General features: G+C 41.3%; 1 protein-coding gene across 2 annotated transcripts in view; it reads right to left on the bottom strand.

The window, feature by feature from the left end:
• LOC138746732 (integrin beta-3-like) overlaps window positions 1-20,907 on the bottom strand; it is a 207,418-nt gene extending 186,511 nt beyond the window's left edge. Inside the window, exons 1-3 of one of the 2 annotated variants that reach the window (XM_069905070.1) lie at window positions 20,839-20,892; window positions 20,593-20,723; window positions 11,017-11,123 (exon numbers count right to left, since the gene is read on the bottom strand). The gene's annotated coding sequence lies outside the window, so the exon portion shown is untranslated. Of the gene's footprint in view, window positions 1-11,016; window positions 11,124-20,592; window positions 20,724-20,838 lie in introns of both variants that reach the window. The other variant, XM_069905068.1, reaches the window with a different exon arrangement.
• Between the last annotated feature and the right edge of the window lie 1,231 nt (window positions 20,908-22,138).

Here is a 22,138-nt window from a genome sequence, read left to right as displayed (position 1 = left end):
CACAGTAGATTGGGCAGCATCCGAAGAGAGGAAAACAGTTAGCAACTCAAAGGTAAAATTTCAAAATGGGTGGCACAGTTGGCGGAGTGGTTAGCACAACACGGTTACAGCACCAGCGATTGGGTCAGCAGTTCGAAACCAGCACCGTCTATAAGGAGTTTGTACATTTTCCCTGTGACCGCGTGGGTTTTCTCTGGGTGCTCCAGTTTCCCCCCACCGTTCAAAATGTACCAGGGGTTGTAGGTCTATTGGGTGTAATGGGCAGCATGGCCTCGTAAGCCAAAGGGCCTTTTACCATTCTGTATGCTGTATGTCTAAATAAAATTTCAAAGTTCAAATTTATTATCAGAGTTCATACATGACATCACATACAACCCTGAGATTCTTTTTCCTGTGGTCAGACAGAATTTCTAATTAACAGTGTCTGTAATTAAGAAGTCAAGTCAAGTTTATTGTCATCTGATTGTACAAGTACAACTCGACGAAACAACGTTCTCTGGTCCTCGATGCAAAAACATGCAAAAGTACAACCAGACATAACACACATACAGACAAACAATACATATGCAGGAGAAGTATTTCATCATTACACATAAATAAATAAATATTAGTGTGAGCAGGTCCTTTGGTCGTTCAGCATTCTCACTGCCCAGGGGAAGAAGCTGTTCCTCAGTCTGGTGGTGCTGGCTCTGACCCTCCTGTATCTCTTATGTAAGTCTTGGTCAGAAGGATCCTGGGCCAGAAATGTTAACTTTTTCTCTTATATTGTGAATGATACTGGCTTTCTCCTCACTGTTTGGCATGTTATCACTCTTGCAAATTTCTACAGGTGTACTGTGGAGAGCATTCTGACTGGTTGCATCACTGTCTGGTATGAAGGTGCCAATACACAGGATAGGGAAAGAGTGAAACATGAAAGTCTGCAGACACTGTGATTGTAGTAAAAACACACTGAAACTCAGCTGGTCTTTTCAGCGTTCAAAAAAAGCAAAGATATATCTTTTCTGTTTTGGATGCAAAAAGGACCAGCTGAGTTCCTCCAGCATTTTGGTGTGTTTTTACAGGAAAGGGAAAGACTACGGAGTTGTGAACTCGACCAGCACCATCACGGGAACCACCCTTCACTTCATCGAGGACATCTACAAGAGTCGGTGTCTCAAGAAAGCAGCCTCTATCCTCAAGGACCTTCACAACCCAGACCATGCCCTCTTCACTCTGCTACCATCGAGAAGGAGGTAGAGGACCCTGAAGATGAACACCCAACATTACAAAATCAGCTCCTTCCCCGCCGCCATCAGATTTCTAAACAAACAATGAACCACAGACACTACCTCTGTTTCTCTCCTTTTGAACTATTTTATTTATTTTAAAATGTAATTTATAGCAACGTTTACCTGTGATGCCTGCTGCAAAAACATCTAATTTTGTAACATGTTCATGACAATAAATTCTGATTCTGCAGAGTTATATGTCAGAGATTTTCAGGGTCAATCAAATGCCTTTGTTAATTTAAATAGCAGACTTTCCAACTAGAAAAACGATTTTTGAATAGGTACATAATCTTCCTCTTTTAGTGCTTGAGAGTTGAGAGAGAAAATGCCTATGAAACCAGATATCAATCATACAAAGTCAAATATAACCTGGTTAAGGTAATAAACACAAGTAAAGTAATGCATCAGCTGTATCTCAGAAAGGTAACTGTTTATGAATCACATTCTTCTAAAGGAAGGGAGCCTTGTTTGAAAGAAGTAGCTGGACAGTGAACAAATCGCTCTTTACAAAGATAAATGATCTTCAAAGATTTGAGGGACAGATACATATATCACACAGCCTGATCTGTGATGTGGGCCTTTGACAGCTAAACTGGAGAAATGTGGTTTTCATCAAGCTTTGAAAAAGATGAAAGATAATAATGTTGGGATTTGCGTTCTGTGACTAGTTGAGTGAATCAAGCTGGACGGTCATAATGGAGGTAAACAGAAAAATCTGCAGGCGCTGGGGTCTAGTTCAGTGCGCAAAAGTACTGGAGAGACACAGTCAAAGGCAGTCAACATTTCAAGCCTGAGCCTTTCTTCAGGAATGCCAAAAATCAGGCAGTTGCTTGTATGGTTGGGGGAGGGGTTCGGTAAGTGGAAGGGGAAGGAACATCAGGATGACAGGTAATAAGTTGATGCAGGTGGAAAAGTAGTAGAGAAAGAAGCTAGGAAGAGATAGCTCTCTGATTGGAGAAGAAAGGGAAGGGGGTGGGGAGCTGGAGGAAGGGGGACAGAGGGTTGAAGGAAAGTGAGAGATTGGGGGAGGGAGTTAACAGAAATTGGTGGTCAATACTGATACCATCTGGTTGAAGACAACAGACATGTTTTTAGTGAAGCAGTGGGGTGTGGAATTGAAGTGGTCGGTCACTGGAAGGTTCCTGCCATTGCAGCAAACAGCAAAGGTTCTCAATGAATCGATCTTCCAGTTTGTGATTGCCATGAGTTGCGTTTCTGTTAAAATGCTGACTGACAAAGTTTGTGAATTCTGCTTGTCATTTGAGATTTCCAACATCTGAATATTTTTCATTTTCAATGAACTCTGTTCTGATTTCAATTAATCCAACAAATATCACTAGTTTCTCAAAACCTATGATGAGCTGTGGAAAGTAGGATGTTAAGTTCGAACTGGAACTATTGTACAGTAGGAGAATTTTATCACTAATTGACATTTTTCCTCCATTTCATTTCTCTGTACTTAATGCATAAAACAGAGCAGCATGGTTAGTGTAGTGGTTAGCACAACGTTATAATAGCGCCAGAGACCCAGGTTCGAATCCCATAGAGAAGAAAGATTGAAAACTTTGCTGAATGGTACATTCTCACTCAATGCCACCAAAGCAAAGGAGCTGATTGTAAACTTTAGGAAGGAAAAACCAGAGGTGTACGACCCAGTGACCATTGAGTTGGAGCGTGTGAGCAAATTTAAATTCCTGGGAGGCACCATCTCAGAGGACTTTTTCACCGATGCCTTCGTGCAGAAAACCTGTCAGCGCATGTACTTCATCAAGAGTTTGCGGAGTTTTGGTCTGACATCAGAAACCTTGGCAAACTTTCACAGATGTGTAGTGCTAAGTGTGCAACTGGCTGCATCATGGTCAGGTAAGAGGACATCAATAACTGAGCAGAAAGCCCTACAAAAGGTAGTGGACACAGCCCAGTGTGTCTCTGGCAAAAATCCCCACCATTGATGACATCTACATGAACACTGCCGTTGGAGAGCAGCAGCAATTATCAAGGACCCACACTACCCAGCACATGCTCTGTTCTTGCTGCTACCATTAGGAAAGAGGTATAAGTGCCACAAGACTCATACCACCAGGTTCAGGAACAGCTGCTACCCCTCCGCCATCAAACTCCTGAACAACAGATTCAATCAGTGACTCCTTTAAGAACTCTCATTTTGCACATTATTTAATTGTTGAATATTTATTTTTCTGCATTGCGCAATCAGTTTGTTTATATTTCTCTCTTTTAGATACATATTTTTCTTCTTGAGTTCAGTTTACAATTACCAATAAGTAGTAATTCTGCCTCATCCGCAGGTACAAGAATTTTAAGATTGTATGTGATGTCTTGTATGTACTCTGACAATAAACTGAAGATTGAACTTTGACTGATATGGTGCCTGAAGATTTGTGTATATCTTGGCCTTCTTTGGACCTTCTATTTTATGGGCCTTGGAACAGAACAGATAAATGAAAATGAGAACTATTTGCTCATGCAGAAGCCAAACGTCAATGTTCATTATGCATTAATTCTGACATACTCTTTATCAACCATTCTCAACTTTTTTTTAGCTATGGTCCCCCTGCCTTGTGAAGCAGTCAAGTTTAGTTTTCATACTTCTCTCCGACTGACTACATAAAAATCATTACAATTATTTTATGCAACGTGGTCTCCTCTGTCCTCAACAGCCAGCAGTGAACCTGAGCTTGAGGCATCCAAGTCACCCTCCTTGGGCCCAGGTTTTGAACCCCCGAAGCAATTAGAAAGCTTTGGTTTGCCCTTCAGCAGTCCTGCTCACCTGATGGCTGTTTCCCAGAAGCCAGTTGAAGCCTGGTGTAAAGCCTTCAGCTTCTGAGACCCCTGCTGGTTTATCCTGATTGGTCCTTGCGCAGAATTCCCCTTCTTGGTGGGAGGGTTCCTGGCACTGGTTCTAACAGCACTATTAATCTCACTACAGAATGGGTCCTTGATATTGTATATTCTCCATTTTTGTCTCATAAAAACTATGTTAATGGCATTGGTAGATATTATTTGATTAAGGGGTAATTGTTTAACTAAAGGTCTTTGTAACATCTGATCCAAGAAGCCAGCTCCCTGCTGACATATTTTGGTTAAAAAAAGCGACAGAATAATCAGAAATAAGAAACCGAAATTTCTGCTGATACTCAGTCGAGTATAATATTTTCATTTGAACTTCCTAAAGAATGATCATCAAACTGAAACATTAACTCCATTTCTCTTTAATCTCCTGTGACATATTTCTAACATTTTCCAGATCTATTTTTGATTTCTTTTATCTTGGAGAGGATGGAATTTGATGTTAGAAGTCTAATCTCACAAATATCTACCCAAGAGCAATGTTTTCACTAATGAGGCAATAGCAAATACATTTTCAAAGATTACGAGAGACAACTTCATAAGTTCTACTGTCATTGAAATGCAAATATTGTTTTAGTTACAGTTCCCATTCAATAGACAATCTCAATTCCCCCCCCCCCCCCCCCCCACCCCGGTGCTCCATTATAATTGCCTTAATCCATGATTCATGTTCCTTTTAGACACAAAACAAATGCCTTCTGAGACAATCATTGAGAGCTACTGGAAGATCATCAATGCGGTGAAAGATCCACTTTGGTTTGTCCAAAATCTGTAGGTCTTCCTGAATACGGAGATGTCGATGAAGGAATGCTGTTGACTGGCACATTTCAGCCTGCAGGAGTTCTGAGGGACGCTCTGAGGCTTGTCAAAGCCAAATAAAGAGCTCTGTGGGATGGGTCTTCAATGTAAGGCTCTGCTCTCTCTGGGCACTGAGAGACTGGGTGGTGTGTAATAGCCCCTCAAGCACCTGCATGGTGTATTGTTAAAAAAGGTTACCAGTGGCATTGATACTTTGTACATAAAATGTATCTACCAAATTGATGAACCTACCTATAAATCAGAAGTCTGCAGACACCGTGATTGAAGTAAAAACTTCTTTTTGTTTGGGCACCTGCCTACATTTTCCTCATTCCTTGATGAAGGGCTCAAGCCAAAAATATTGGTAACGATTCTTTATATTTGCTACATAAAGTACACGATTTGACCTGCTGAGTTTCTTCATTGTGTTTTTACTTCCTATGAATCAACCTGATGAAGGTCATACACACTCTTGCATTAATTGTATATTTTTTAAAAATGTTTTTAAATTTTAAAATTTAGTAATGGGCTTTTTGGCCCACAAACTCATGCTGCTCAATTACACCCAATAGACCAACATCCCCACTAGGTTTTGAACAGTGGGATGAAACCAGAGGACATGGAGTAAACCCACACAGACATGGGGAGAACATACCAACTCCTTACAGACAGTGCCGGATTTTCCAGATCTATTTTTGATTTCTTTCATCTTGGTGAGGATGGAATTTGATGTTAGAAGTCTAATCTCACAAATATCTATCTAAGAGCAATGTCTCAATTATGAGGCAACTGCAAATATATTAGCGTAACAGTGTTGTGCTAACCGCTACATCAACAACGCCGCCCTAATGAATAAAGTTTATTTTTGAAATGAGATAAACCTACTCCATATCTGAAGACCTCAGGCCGAAATGTTGGTTACCCTTTACTTCCTTTAGATGCACCGTGACCTGCCGAGTTTCTCCAGCACTTTTGAATATTTGTCTCCTTTTATTTCACATTTTTCAAAATCCCTCTATGTGCAGAAATTTCATAAGTAGTAAGTTTCTCTGAAGTATGTCACCGCACTGATATTTTCCTATCCCATTCCACTGAGTTGCATTATTCTTGCTTGTGTTGTCATTTTGTTCTTCAAAGTAAATTCACCTGGTAACCTCAGAGATAACAAATTGTGTTGGTACACTTCCACAGTTTTAGGCCACAGGTATCACATGCAAGCCAAACTTTTATTTTTAGATAGTATTACTAAAAGGTCACCAGGAGTTCAGAGTTTGGAGATTTTATTCCACCCTATCTCCTAGGTCAGAATTTCAAGGGTGTTGCCTCGTGCTGTTTTAAAGAGTTCAAAGTTAGGATTTATACATACATGACATCACATGTCATGTACCTTTTTCCTGCAGGCTAGGCAGAATTTCTACTTCTTAGTAAATATCGAGGAGTTGTATTCATAAAGGGATGAGTTAGACTTCTTTGATTTCAGGAATGACTAGGATTGTGGTTGGGAATTTGCCAGCACTGTTGGCTTCCCATGAGGGTAGGCAGCCATTGACTGAACCTTGGTTTTGACTTCCATTCTGATGCTTTGCAGCTACTGTCCCACATGACGATGCTGCCAGACAGGACACTCTCATCTGTATTCCTGTAAAATGTTGTTAAGATGGGGGCCAGTAGCCATGCCCTCCTCAACCTACTTAGGAAGTGTAGGCCCTGCTGTGTCTTCCTGACTAATGAGTCCATGATAAGTGGTCCTTGAGAAGCACACCAAGGAACTTTGTGGTTTTCATTCTCTCCACAATGGAACCATTGATGTGTAGTGGAGAGTGGTTGACCTTGGTCCTCCTGAAGTCTACAGTCATTTCCAGATCCTCTGTACATCTGGAATTTTACAGTATTGAGACCAGTATTAGAATGTATACTGTTCTGGTGGATCCCAAGAGAGCCATTAGAACTGTGCTGCCACTACCCTGCAGGTTCAGTTCAGTTGCCGACAGCTGCCTTTAATTGGTGTTGAGTCAATCTACTGACAGGAGCTGCAGGAGAAATGGAAAGATACTGTCAATCATGTGACGCTGTGTCCTGGTTCATCGAAAAGATGGTGAGCACTGCCCTCCTGGTCAGTTCCTGATTGAAAAGATTCAGACCTGGAAGTTGTCCTTAACTGGGCAGGTTGGGCAGCAGGGCATCTGCACAGCAGTCAAAATTCATGTCTTAGCACCAATCACATGGACTGATGAACTGGTGTGATCTGTTATCATTGCCCAGCACAGTTCTTCGTAGGGGTCAGAAGCAGAGAAGGTGGTGGGCAGGTAGGTGTTTCTCTCACCAGTCACTCTGGGAACAACAAGTCTTTGTTTTATCCCTGTGTTCAATTACCTCAGTTCTCAACTTTTTTTTCCACTCACATACCACCTTAAGTAATCCCTTACTAACCTTACAGCACTTGTGCCATAGGTACTCTGTAGTTCATAAGAGATTCTTAAGGTGACATGTGAGTGAAAAACAAAGGTTTTACAACCACTGGTTTAAAGCCAAGTTCAGGATACTATTTTTAATTTATTTTTTTTTTATTTTAATTTTTTTAATGCAGAGATACCCAGTAACAGGCTCTTTTGGCCCATGAGCACATGCCACCTAAGTGCACCCATATGGCCAATTTTGGAACATGGGAGGAAACCAGAGTACCAGGAGAAAACATGGAGAGAACATACAAACTCCTTACAGACGGTGCCGGATTTGAACCCGGGTTGCTGGCGCTGTAACAACATTGTGCTAACCGTATTAGTCTGCATGTTCTCGTGAGTTTTCTCTGGGTGCTCTGATTTCTTCCCACATCCTAAATAAGTGTGAGTTGATTGGTTAGATGCGTGTGTTGGTGAATGGGAGAATCTGGGATCGTGCGGGAATGTGGGGGAGAACAACAATGTGGCATTAATGTGGGATGAATGTAAATGGGTCAACATGAGAAGTGGAGAGACTCAGCAGGTCAAAGTCCCAATAAAAGGGTCCTGACACCAGGGGTGCAGTGCTGCCGAAGCTCACCAGCACCTCCTTGTCACCGTTTTTGGTGAGCTCTGGAACCTAAAAAATTAGCACTGCATCAATGCCTGACACTAACCCAACATCAGTACCATCACTTTTTTCATTCTCCCCACATTATCTTATAGCGTATTTGGATTTCCAGAAGGCATTTGACAGGATGTTTCAAAGCAAGCAATGTACAGATATGGATTGCATCATCAACACACAGAATTTTGGATTGACATTCAGTAATAAGTGGATCAATAATTTGCAACCTTTATGAGATAAGAGTTGTTGTCATATAGGTTAGTACAATGAGCAGATGCACTGAAAATCTTATTTGCTGCAGTCACCCAGAGACACAAGATTCACCAACTCCAACCTTAAATCCACCATGATATCCCAAGGCAGAAAAAGATTCAATAAAAATAAAAGGACAGACAAATAAAGTGGAGCCACAAAGAGATATTTTGGTAATGCAGACAGATCTTTTGGTGGTCCAGAGTAGTCTATTGTTTATTGCAGGTCAGGAAGGCTCAGGAACCTGATGGTAGTTGGATGAAACTGTTCTTTAACCTCGGGTATCAAGCTTCTTTACCTTGTGTCAGAAGGTTGCAGCAAGAAGAGATGTGACCAGAGTGAAGGAGATCTTTTATGACATTGGCTGCTTTGTTGAGACTACGTTCATGTCGATGGATTTGACAGGCAGGAGGCTGGTGCCCGTGCCACTTTCTTCAGCCACCTGCATTCCTGGGCAATCAGATTTTCAAACCAGTCCAAGATACAACCAGCCAGCAAGTTAGATGAAGGAAAAGGAATCTCGTGCCAAATTTACAGAAGATATAAAGTTACCAAGTTATGAGGAGGGATTAAAGAGCCCAAAAAGGAAGAGGAATGATTAAGTGAGCAGGGAGGGAGTTGGCAGATGGAGTATAATGAAGGAAAATGTGAGGTTATTCAGTTTGGAAGGAAGAACAAAGACAAAATTGCTGATTATTGAGAGTGAGACTACTAATTATTGAGGGCCACCCGTTTGGGGGGCCATCGTGCACGAAACACAAAGGATGGCATGTAAGTAGGAAGGCTATTGGAATGTTTGTCTTTATCACAAGAGAAGAATAATGGAAGAAAAAGGGTTCCGATTAGACTGGACCTGGTGTACTGCATGCAGACATGATCTTCATATTTAAACAGGGACGAACATAGAAGAGTCAATGGGTCAATTCCTCGGAAGAAGGGGTTGAGGCCAAACCTGGATTTGTCATGGGAACTGACCTAGTGTCTGTCAAATATATCTATGTGGGATGCAGCCTCAAAAGGACAGCACGGTTAGTATAAGCGGTTAGCACAATGCTATTACAGCACCCGGGTTCGAATCTGGCACTGTCTATTTGTATGTTCTCTCCATGTCTGCATGGGTTTCCTCAGGGTGCTCTAGTTTTCTCCCACCTTTCAAAAATGAACAGGTGTTGTAAGTCAATTGGGGTATTTGGGATGTACAGGCTCATGGGATGGAAGGGTCTCTTACCATGCTGTATGTCAAAATTAAAAAAAAAATAAAAGCAGCCAACATCATAAAAGATCTCCTTCACCCTGGTCGCAATTTCTTCTGCAAACATCAGGCAGTAGAGATTGAGGAGGATGGGCTTAAAATGAGGAAGAGATTATCTGACTGAAGTATTTACAATTCTGCGGAGGATTGACAGGCTGAAAAATGAAAGGATATATTTCCCAGTGGGGTATCTGGAACAAAAGTGAATAGTTTCAGAGTGAAGGGCCATTCCCTTAAGGAGGCCATAAGATGAATTAACTTCTCCCAGAAGGTTGTAAGTATTTGGAGTTCTCTACTGTTGAACGTTGAGGTCAAGACTGGATCACCCATGGTCCCATTGAATACTGGAGAAGCCTCTCCTGATGTTCTTATATCCTTCAGCTCTCAGCTCTGCATTAAATATGATGATGGTTTCTGAATCTACCGCTCCTTCAGGCAACAGGTTCCAGATTCACCTTACTTCCCAGCTGGGTGAATTTCCCTTCTATTGTTTCTTCTAACCCAAACAACACATCCCCTGGCTTCTGACTCCTGAACCAAGGGAAATAGTTATATACACCTCATGATTTTATATGTTTCAATTAAGTTTCCTCTGTCCCAAAGAACCAATCTGTCCAATCTTTCCTTGCAATTACCAGTTTTCCAGTCCTGGCAACGTCCTTGTACCAATCTCTTCTGAATCTTCATTAATATAATGAAATCTACTTACATTATGAAAGACAGAATAGTACCCAATACTCAAGCTGTGCACTGACGTGTGGAGTGTACAATTTTAGCTTTAACTTCTTTATAGGTTCCACTTGATCTTTTATCCAAAGATATAAAGGACAGGCACTGCAATGTATTACCATCAAAGCAAAGAAAAATCTGACCTTTAAATTCTTAATGTCTCAGAGGATGAAGATTTTGTTATTCCTGCCATTTATCTGCCCGTTGTCAATAGCTGACCGAAAAATTGAAATCAATTTGGATCAGCAAATCCCAGGTCTCCTATCCTAAGAAGATCATTAAAACATTCTACACCTCAATACTGAATCACACCAACATTAAAGTTCTGTATTCACTCTCTAAGAACCTCTTAAAAAAAGGTTATTAGATAGATGGAGCTTCAAATAACAAAAGGAGTAGAAGCAGGCCATTCACCCCCTGAGCTTGTACCGATGTTCAGTTGAATTATGGCTGACCTACAGAACTACTCAATCTGCCCACTTTAATTCTGCATCCCAGAATCATCTCACTAAATGATAATCAAATTTCTTTATTTCAAGATCAAGCCTTTGTCATCCAATTGTTCAATTACATCCTGACGTTCTCTGGTCCTCAGTGCAAAAACATGCAAATACACATAAAGACATAATGCACATACAGAAATATTCTTTCAACATTTTCTTCTGGATCTTCACCTCAATAAACCTTTGGGGAAGGGAGTGCCAGATGTCACTGCCCTTCGTGTGAGGGGTTGCTTCTAGATATCATCCTTGAAAGGTCCAACTCTAATGTGAAGCTTACCTCACTTGAGAAGTATGCCTTCATATCTGGATTCGGATGTTCTGATGCCATATCTGTGGAAGAGTCTTACATATCAACCACAGGGATCCTTGTCTGCGAGGGACAGCCTAAGAAGAAAGAGTAAGAATATTTGGTGATTCAGTGCTCACATCTTAGAAAGAATGCAAAAATAAAGCGTTGGTTGATTTCATTGATTTGTATTGGAAGACAAGTCTGAGACATGTGCCCCAGTGATACTGAAACTAAGTCTATTGTGGGAAGTTTAATGATCCAACAGGCTGTTACTTATGTTTGTCATTGATTGCAATTTCCAATTAGGAACTAAAGACCTACACAGTTTGTCTTATTTTCTCTCATTTCAAATGTGTCCCTGTATCTTATGAAATCCCAATTTCCTGCCAACTCCTGTTAAGAGGTTGCTGTGACGAAAATTGCAAATGTGAATCATGCTGATTGCCAGATTTCTGAGAGACATTGATTTTCTGATTTTGCTTCGGCCTCGGCATCGATGCAAAATTTCATGTCCGCGTTGGATCTTCATTTGTGAATTCCAATGTCGGATGGTGGCTGCCCAACCTCTACACATCCCCTCCCCCATTTCCTTCTGTGCTAGGCTCTCGCCACCCATCCATTGATGACATCTATGTGTGATATTTCCTCAAGAAAGCAGTTAACATCATGAAGGGCCCCCATCACCCTGGTCACAACCTCTTCTCATTGCTATCTTAAGGCAGAATGTACAGAAGCCGCAAGACTAGCACCCATAGGTTCATGAACAGTTTATATCCAAAGGGTATCAAACTCTTGAACCTTCCCTTGTACACTACTCATGGGCTCCACAAAAGGACTATCTACAACCAGTGGTTCTCAACCTCATTTTTTCCACTCAGATAGGATGCCATAGGTGCTCTGTGGTTAGTAATTTATTACTTAAGGTGGTAAGTGAGTGGAAAAAATGTTGAGAACCACTGGTCTACACCATTGCAAATCACTATTTTTGCACTCAGATTACTATATTTATTATCTATGTTTATCATCTTTTAATTTCATTCAATTAGTTAACTTATTATTTCGAGCTTGGGTTTTGGGTTCTGTACCTTTCTCTTTGCTACATTAAGTCCATTGTTTGACCTGCTGAGTTTCTCCAGCATTGTGTTTTTACTCCAACCACGGTGTCTGCCCACTTTGGTGTTTTACTCCTACGTACTGCCCTTGACCAATGGCCCCTGTTCAGCTGCAGCAGGAATTGTGGTGCAAATGTGCATTGAACAATGGGTAAGACAATAAACACATCATCAAGTAGATCTGTTTGGATGGCAGGCAAACTGAAATAGATCAAGGTTGGCTGGGACTCTCCGAATCAGCAACACTTTTCCAGATGAGAGAAAAAGGTTACAAATATAAAAAGACAGATAAATATTCACAGACTGAACTAGCACTTATACTGAATAAAGACCGATAAGATCTACAGCTCCAGTCTCTGTGAGGCTTATTCAACGTCAGAACATGATCATATTATGGCTGCTACCAGGTACAGATGCATTAAAAAATGGTGGTGCTGCTGTGGACCCGGGAGAGCGAGGATTGGAGACACCGCAATGCCAACATCATGTACTGGACAGCGGACCATAATGGGCTGCAGACTCTGGGGGAGCAGCGGACTGGCACAGGCCACCAGAAGTAGGGAGAACACCTCCTTTGAGGAGAAGCAGAAGAGATGATCCTACAGGGAAAGTGACCATTGCAGTAGACCAGTGAGGGGCTCAGTGGCTAAAGGACTCATGCAGGCTGCGGGTATTTGGAGCTTGAAGTTGAAGGACTCACACAGTCTGCAGGTGACTTGAGGTCAAAGGACCCACACAGGCGGCAGGCCGCTGGCGACTGGCTCATGAGAACCAGGTATCAGAACCAGGATTTGAGAGGGCGTTGAGGGCAAGAAGGGCTCCTGAAGGGCCTCGGGTGCTGAAAGCCTCCTGATCATAATCTGCAGCTTGTGTTGCCAATGGATTGAACAGAAGTCTGTGTGGCTGCAGAGGCTGTGGGAGCACTGGAGGTGCATCCATGGACACTCAGTGTCTCTGAAGGGACTCTCTTTTGCTTCTCTTACTCTTATTGTTAGGGGCACTGAGCAATGCTCATGTCGACTCTTTGCTTGCCTTATGGCAGAAAAAAGTATATCATGTGTATTACATTTTTAATGTATTATTACCTAACAATAAAAGGAACCTCGAACCTTGAAATCGCAATGCTAAATACATTTCAATGCATTAGAACTTAAATGCAGCTTTTGAAAGTAATTAGATAACATGGCTCTCTCCATCCTGCATGAGGTCAAATGCTATGATTCCATGTGACATTTAATCTAAGAGAAAATTGAGAATGCTGTTGGACCATATCTTACAGGTTGCTTAGAAAATTGACTTTAAAGTTATCTGCAAAACTCTTTAAATTTCACAGATGATTAAAATCTACAAGGCTGCTTCTTGCAAGGAACTGCTTACCAAAGGTGGATTGATCCTGTCTGGCAAGAGATACGAAAAATGATGTGTTCTGATCCATGTGAGGGCCGCCTGGTCTTTTAAGCAGCTGTTACAGAAGGAACCATCATAGAATGGCACTAGATTGAGGGCAGTAACCCTTTCGGTATGTTAATACCAAAAGTACTGGACAAACTCAGCAGGTCTGCAGCGTCCATAGGAGGCAAAGATATATAACCAACGTTTCAGGTTGAGCACTTCATCAAGGTTTGAGCAAAAATCAGGCAGGCGCCTGAATAAAAAAGGAGGGGGAGGAAGGAATAAAGTCAGGGGGAGGAGTTCAGGCCAACAACCAAGAAGCCACAGGTGGACATAGGTAGGAGGGCTCTTAGAACATAACAGCATAGTACAGGCCTTCGGCCCTTGATATTGTGCTGACCTATATATCCCTACCAAATAAAATGACTAAACTCTTGCTAACTCATAACCTTCTATTTTTTTCTTTCATCCATGAGCCTGTCTAAGAGTCTCTTCGATGCCCCTAATATTTCAGCCTCCACCACCACCCCTGGCAAGGCATTCCAGGTATCCACAGCTCTGCGTAAAATACTTACCCCTGATGTCTCCCCTAAACTTCTCACCCTTTGCTCTGTACAGATTTTTAAAATCTAAATTTAGACATACAACATGGTAACAGACCATTTCAGCCCATGAATCTGTGCTGCCCAATTTAGTTGTCCCCTGGTGTTTGCTATTCCTGCCCTGGAAAACAGGTGCTGTCTGTCCACCTTATCTATGCCACTCAGAATCTTGTAAGACCTCTATTAAGTCTCCTCTCAACCTTATTTGTTCCAAAGAGAAAAGTCCCAACTCTACTAATCTTGCCTCATGAGACTTATTTTCCAATCCAGACAGCATCCTAGTAGATCTCTTCTGCACTCTCTCCATAGCTTCCACATTCTTCCTAAGTTAAGTGACCAGAACTGAACACAATACTCTATATGTGGTCTCACCAGAGATTTGTAGAGTTGCAACATGTCCTCTCGTCTCTTCAACTCAATCCCCTTATTGATAAAGCAGGAGAGAATTGATCGGGGCAGGGGGTAGCTCTGGAAACGTAGAGTTGGAGGAAAGGAAACAAATCGTCTAGAATTGTATTCGCTCGAGTTCAGAAGAATGAGAAGAGATCTTATAGAAACATATAGGATTATGAAGGGTATGGATAGGATAGATGTAGGAAGGTTTTTTGAGCTGGCCGGGGAAACTAAAATGAGAGGACACAGTCTCAAGATTCAGGGGAGTTGATTTAGGACAGAGATGAGGAAAAATAGTTTTTCCCAGAGAGTAGTGAATGTTTGGAATTCTCTAACCAGGGAAGTGGTTGAGGCTGCCTCATTAAACCTATTTAAAATTCGGTTAGATCAATTTTTACATGATAGAGGAATTAGGGGAGATGGGGAGAAGGCAGGTAGGTGGAGTTAGGTCATAAATTAGATCACCCATGATCTTATTGAATGGGGGAGTAGGCTCGATGGGCCATTTTTGGCCTACTCCTGTTCCTACTTCCTATGTTCCTAGATGGACTGGGCACCCTCCAACCAGATAGCATTAACATTGTTTTTGATTATACTCTCCACCCCCCCACGTCTCTCCTTTCCCTTGTAGCAGAATAGTGCACGTTCTATGCTGATTCTTTGGGATGTTGCAAATGATTCTCACAAGCAACAAAAAGATGTTCAAAGTTCAGATTTATTGTCAGAGTACATGCACGACATTACATACAACCCTGAAACTCTTTTTCCTGTGGGTGAGGCAGAATTACCAGTTGATGGAAGTGCAAAAAAACTATTCAAGAAAATACATACACGTGAACAAATAAAGAAATGTAAACAAACTGAATGTGCAATTCAGAGAGAATACAAATATCAATAATGAGCAAAGCAAGAGTCCTTAAATGAGGCCCTGATTGAGTTTGTTGTTGAGGAGTCTGATGGTGGAGGGGGAGCAGCTGTCCCTGAACCTGCTGGGGCGAGTCTTGTGACTCCTATACCTCTTTCCTGATGGTAGCAGCGAGAACAGTGTGTTCTGGGTGGTGTGAATCCTTAATGATTGCCGCTGTTCTCTGACAGCAGTGTTCTCTGCAAATGTTCTCAATGGTGGGGAGGGATTTGGAATTTTTGAAGTTTGGAAGAATGATGGAGGGTTTTGCCTGTAATATCCGGGACTGCAATCACTACCTTTGTGCTCAGGGGTATTGGTGCCCCCATACTAGACTGTGGTACAGCCAGTCAGCACACATTTTATGACACACTGACTGTGTAGTATTGCATCTCAGCATCAAGCTGGAAACTGCTAAACTCTGCAATTAATAGCAATGTGAATTGGACCATTCCTGCCAACATGCCCATACAGGACTTCCTTTCTGAGCTGCTTGCCATTCAGTTAACCCCTTGCACATATTGTGGCTGCAGCTAATACTGCCACAGCTCCCCTTTGTCTCCTCCTCCTATTCTGCTGCTCCTTCTTTCTCTGAAGGCCCCCTGATCTCAATGAACTTGGTGACACTGCACTGAGAAATAAGCTGTGAGATCAATGGTGGCTTGACAGACCCTGAGGACAGGGAGCTGAGTCCAACAGTGACCCTAACCTTCACTGGCAGAACAGTGCTGCCATGTGGGAACCTGCATCTGAGACACAGATCTCCGTAACCTTGGCAAACCTGAGGTTGGAAAGGCAATATCAAGTCAACTCAAGTTGATTACAAGTACAGCCCAATGAAGCAGCGTTCTCCGGTCCTCAGTGCAAAACATGCAGGCACACAACCAGACATAACACACCAACAAACAATACATACGTAGGGCAAGCGTTCATATGTAAAAATAAATAAATGCTGTTTCAGGAGTAATGGTTAATGTGAGCAATTCCTTTGGTGGGAACGACTGGGCCTGAAATGTTGGTTACGCTTTACTTCTTGTGGATGCTGTGTGACCTGCTGAGTTTCTTTGTGTGTTGCCCTTGACCCCAGCATTTGCAGACTTTCTTGTTTAACTGCTCCCTCAAGGAGTGAGATCCTAACCTTGTGAGGTTAGTTCTTTAAGCTTTCTTTCCTGGGCAACAATAGCAAGTACCAGAGGACATCAGTTTAAAGTGAGTGGAGGAAAGTTTCAGGGAGATGTCAGAGTGTCCCAGTTCTGAAGCAGAAGAAGCATAAAGTAAATGCAGAACATGTGAAATAAAATCAGAAAATGCTGCAAAATCTCAGCAATTAAGCCAACGACGATTCGCGATACAAAGAGGTGGAAAATCTCGTGAAGTGGCGCGAGAGTAACAATCTGAGTCTCAACATGGACAAGATGAAGGAGATGATCATGAGCTTCAGGACCAGGCACAACAGTGACTTCACTTTATGAGAAAATGTGAATGCATAGGAAAACTGAAGAAGAAAGGCTACTGGTCACCATTATATCAACCTTCTTTAGTTCTATTGAGAGTGTCCTGGCTGGCTGCCTCACAGTGTCGTATGGTTGCTGTAGAGAATTGGATCAACATGAGCTACCGGAATCATTCTCCAAAAAGGGCACGCAAAATCATTGAGGACCCTTTCCACCCCACACACAGCAACTTTCAGCTACTCCTGTCGGGGAAGAGATACGGCCCACAGGCAGTGAGAATGCTGGACGACAAAAGGAACTGCTCAGACTAACCATCTGAGACTCTAATTTTTACAAAACAATACGTATTTATTTATTTTTATAGATATATTACTTGTCCTGCATAAGTATTATTTGTCTGTCTGTGTTATGTCTGGTTGTATATCTGCGTGTTTTTCACCGAGGACCAGAGAACGCTGTTTCATTGGGTTGCTCTTGTACAATCAGGTGACAATAAACTTGACTTGATCGGCAGAAGGAGAAACTATTAACATTTCCATTCTCAGACCTTCCATCAGAACAGAGAGACACAAATTAGTCCAAGTAGCAGAGAAAGGTACGAGAAACACACAAACCCACGCCCTCATCTCCAAGGACTCGCTTATATTTGTTCATGCCTTTTGTAAGGGCGGCATAGTTGGCATAGCAGTTAGCACAATGCTATTACAGCGCCAGCAATCGTGACCAGGCTTTGAATCCCACACTGTAGGATTTTGTATGTTCCTCCCTGTGTCTGCGTATGTTTCTTCCAGATTCCTCCTATTCAAAATGTACCAGGGGTTGTCAGTCAATTGTATGTAATTGGGTAACACAGGCTTGTGAACTGAAGGGTTCTGTTACCATGTCTTATTTCACCCCTGAAAAAAATCCCAGTGAACTTTTCTGCCTATCACTATCCACACGAAGAAGAAACCAATATAAAGGAGCTTAAGCTGACAAAGAATTGCCGAGGAATTCAGTGGCTCAGGCAGTACCCACAGGTAGAAATGGTTAGCCAATGGTTTGGATCAAGACCCTTTGATGAAATCCCTCCAGTGACTCATTGTTTGCTTTGGAGCGTTCTCTGATCACAAGACAGGCAAGTCTAAAACTAGAGGATAGAAGTTTTCGGTGAGAGGGGGAGGATTTAAAGAGGACCCGAAGGGACATATTTTCTCACACAGAAGGTGAGGGTTAGTGTTAGAACAGTGGTTCTGAACTTTTTTCCCCACTCACATATCTTACTATATTATAGGAGCTCTGTGGTTAGTAAGGGATATATAAGGTGGTATGTAAGTGAGAAAATAAGGTTGAGAACCACTGAGCGAGAGGAAGTATAAGTGGTGGGTGCATGTAATTACAATGTTCTCATGAATATCAATTGACTTGAGGTGTTAACTAATTGCATTTTACTGCTATCTTTGGACAGAAGCCTGAAGCCCAGCACCTCTAAATTCAAGAACAGTTTCCTTCCAACAACTATTAGATCTCCCCTTGGCACTCTAATCATAGAGCACTCTGACATCACAGAATGACTGAATGCACTATTAGTCAATTTTCTTTTTGCACTAGGATCTTTATTATCTTTCTTATGTATTTAATATCTACAAGTATTTCATTGTGACTGGAGGAAAAGAGAACGGTGTCTTTAAAATTATGGAAGAGGGTTGTTAGTTAAACAGAGAGATTTCCTCTTGAATGAGGGGAGAGGTTGGGAATGTAGAATCCAGGACTAGGAGTCACTAAAAAAAACCCAGCTATGAATTGTCAGAATGCAAAAGTTAGCGCTGTGGAGTGGTTGACATAAATGGTGTGGGCGCATTTTAGAGAAATGAAAACACATGATGTTGCCAGGAATTATTGCCAGGTCTGATGGATTTGCATTGTATATTCAGTCCAAATTAATTAAATCCAGGTCTGTGCTGTCTTTTGACAGGAGGGGTTTCTGAGCCAAGTACTGACAATGTCTTGAAAAGTCCATGCAGTGTTGCAATAACTACCCCAGGCAACCTATTCCCTGTCTTGGTTCTGAGCTGTTTCATAGTCCACACTACCCCTTCTCAGACCACTCCACTCTTCCCCCTCTCCACACATGCATTCATGATGTTTTTGTTATCCCCAGGACATTCATACTCCCATCTCTCTCAAATTATGGGCATTGAGTAATATCCCATTTACCCTCTCCTGTCCTTACGTCCCCAGCCATTTTTCCTGTACATTCAATCCGTGATTTCTTCTAAACTTTATGAGCTTTGATGAAAGTTCATTGATCTGTCAACTTTACACTTTTTCCATCTCTGCAACTGCAGCCCAACCTAACGAGATTTCAAATGTCTCTGCTTTCTTTTACTATCCTATGCATTCACATTTTCCCCAGTACCCTGCATGTTCCCAGTCCAATATTTGGGAATACTCTGATATGGGAATTACCTAAATGCATCAATGATTTAAAATAATGCTTAGCTACGAACTGCATTGTGTCCTGTTTCCATCAGGCTAATGTACAGATCTGACATTTCCAGCTCAGCTGTGGTGACTTGTTCCTCATTCTGCTAATAGTTTTCCTCTTGTGGATGTGTGTGCTTTATCTCATTGGTAAACTCAGATATTTGACAAAATGACATCCACACACCAACAGGAACACAATGGCAAGTTTCGATCTGTTTGGGTTTCTCTCTCTAATTGCGGTCCTGTCACTTGCTGACATTCTGGGTGTCAAGTACTGCAGACTGACGTATGCAAGGTGAAGAGAGGGCCGATGTGTTGACTGAAAGCCTCTGAGTTCTGGCTCTGACACTGGTACAAACAAAGTCCCTTCTTTCAGTTTCTTTTGCTTCAGAGCAACAATTAACTTCAGGGAGAGTGAAGTTCATAAAACCTTCCAAAATTGTACAGAAGTCTCCAAGAATTAAAGGTGAATTTCCTGGATAACTCATGTATGCAACCAGAATAAAAATTACTGCAGCTTTAGCAAGAATTCAATTGTTATTTTTTGTGATTCACTTTTAATATTTTAAGTTTTGCAGTTATAACTGCTGGAGATAGACAAAAAAAACCTTTGGTTGCTGATCATGAAGATGTTAACCTCAGCCAACTTAATTTAATTTTTTTAAATTTAGAGATACAGCACGGTAACAAGATCTTCTGGCCCACAAGCCTGAGCTGACCAAATACATCAATTAATCTCCAAACTCCGTGTTTTCTTTTTGGAGGGTAGGAGGAAACCAGAGCACCCGGAGAAAATCCACACAGGTCACAAGGAGAACATAAAAACACCCGAAAGACTGCACCGGATTCGAACCCAGGTCCCTGGTGCTGGAATAGCGTTGTACTAACTGCTACAGTATGTAAAATGTATTTTAAATTTAATATCATCGGCCAAGTGTTTGAATCTGAGAAGACCTTGCATTAAATATAATTTTTCTTTATTAAATAATTACACAGGACATTTCTCATTTGAACGTGATTGGAAACTTTAATAATGAGCAACTTTACAACACTTAATTCCTTGTTCTATTTAAAATCTACATGGATCATCTTTCTCTGAACTCTTGCTGAACAGATTTATTGATGGGACTAAACTTTGAATTTAATTGTCAGGAATGGAAAGGGATTCCTTAGCACCATTCAAACATTACATGGACTTGCAATTAATTTCAACACAAAAATACCTCACATGATTTACGTACTTCTCTCACACACCACTTTCATTTCTAAGGAGGTCCAGGGAGACGTTGGAAACTTGAGCAGTGTAAATCCATGGCACTCAAGGAGGCTCTGGACCCTGTAGCCAGGGAGAGTTGTGGAGTGAGCAAAAGATCTGAAAGACCAAGGGATGGGTCGAAGATTATGGCTCAGGGGTTGTCGGGGACTGGTGGAGTTGATGTAGATAAGGTCATAAACTATAATTAGCTGATTGGTGTGAATACACTTACCTGGTGGATGAAGGAGTCTCACTCACTTTCAGCATTGGGTTACATATGAAACCGAGCCATTGTCTAGGATATAAAAATATTTAATATTAATTATAATGAGTTTATTGTCAAACGCATAAGCTGAACAGGTGCTTTGTAAAAGAAGAATTCCAATTAAATTATCATACAGAAAGACCTAATACATATAACTAAGTTCAATGTTCCAAGTTCAAATTTATTGTTAGAGAACATACATGACATCATATACAAACCTAAGATTCTTTTTTCTGCGGGCAAACAAAATTTGGACTTATCAGTAACTATAAATTGTACTCAAGAAGAAGGATACGTACACAAAAGTGAGTAATCTGAACAGGGACAGAAATGTAAACAAACTGGCTGTGCAATACAGAAAAAATATTCAGTCATAAATAAAGCACAAAGTGAGAGTCTTTAAATGAGTCACCAAGTGAGTCTAACATTTAGGAGTCTGATTTTGGAGGGGTAGCAAATGTTCCTAATCCTGGTATAGATGACACTTTCTAGTTTCTAATATATCCTAATTTCAAAACACATCATCTTCAAGGAGATGTAAGGACGATAGAGATTCCGAATTACTATCTTATTAATCCAATAAACTAAATTTGTAGATGCAGCTTTATGTAGCATTAATTTGTTGATAAAATGGATAAACATTTTGCATAACTTTGCATTAAGATTTTCATAACATTGAATAAACAAGCACTCAGCTATATTTAAAGACAGAATGATATTTAACTTCAAAGAGATATACAAGAAGAAATATGATGAATTCAAAGAAAATTATCTCAAACACATCTCTTTCATAGTTCGTCTAAGAATGAGATGCAAGGTCTTGGTCACCACGGATATTACAATATATTATATCATAGTCACTATGGCAACACTACAAACAATAATCCTTCTTAAAGAGATAGGCACAAAATTAACTAAGAATCAAAAACACAAGGTTTTAACCTTTACACCTGGTGGTACAACTCTTGGGGTATCTATACCTCTTTTATGATGGCAGCAGTGAAAACAAGGCAGATCCTTGACAATTAATGCTGCTCTCTGACAACAGCATTCTGCAGAGATGTTCTCGATAATGAGGAGAGTTTTGCCTGCGATGTACTGAGCTGTGTCCACTACCTTTTGCACGGATTTCTGTTCCAAGTTATTGGTGACCCTACACTAGACCATGATACAGCTGGTCTAGTGCAACTTCTACACATCTGTAGAAGTTTGCCAAAGTTTCCAATGTCATACCGAATCTCTGTAAGCTCCCAAGAAAGTACAGATG

Source organism: Narcine bancroftii, chromosome 12 (genome assembly GCF_036971445.1).
Source record: "Narcine bancroftii isolate sNarBan1 chromosome 12, sNarBan1.hap1, whole genome shotgun sequence".
NCBI classification, from domain to species: domain Eukaryota; kingdom Metazoa; phylum Chordata; class Chondrichthyes; order Torpediniformes; family Narcinidae; genus Narcine; species Narcine bancroftii.
Note: the sequence above shows the minus strand (reverse complement) of the source record. Positions and strands in the feature narration are given on the sequence as shown.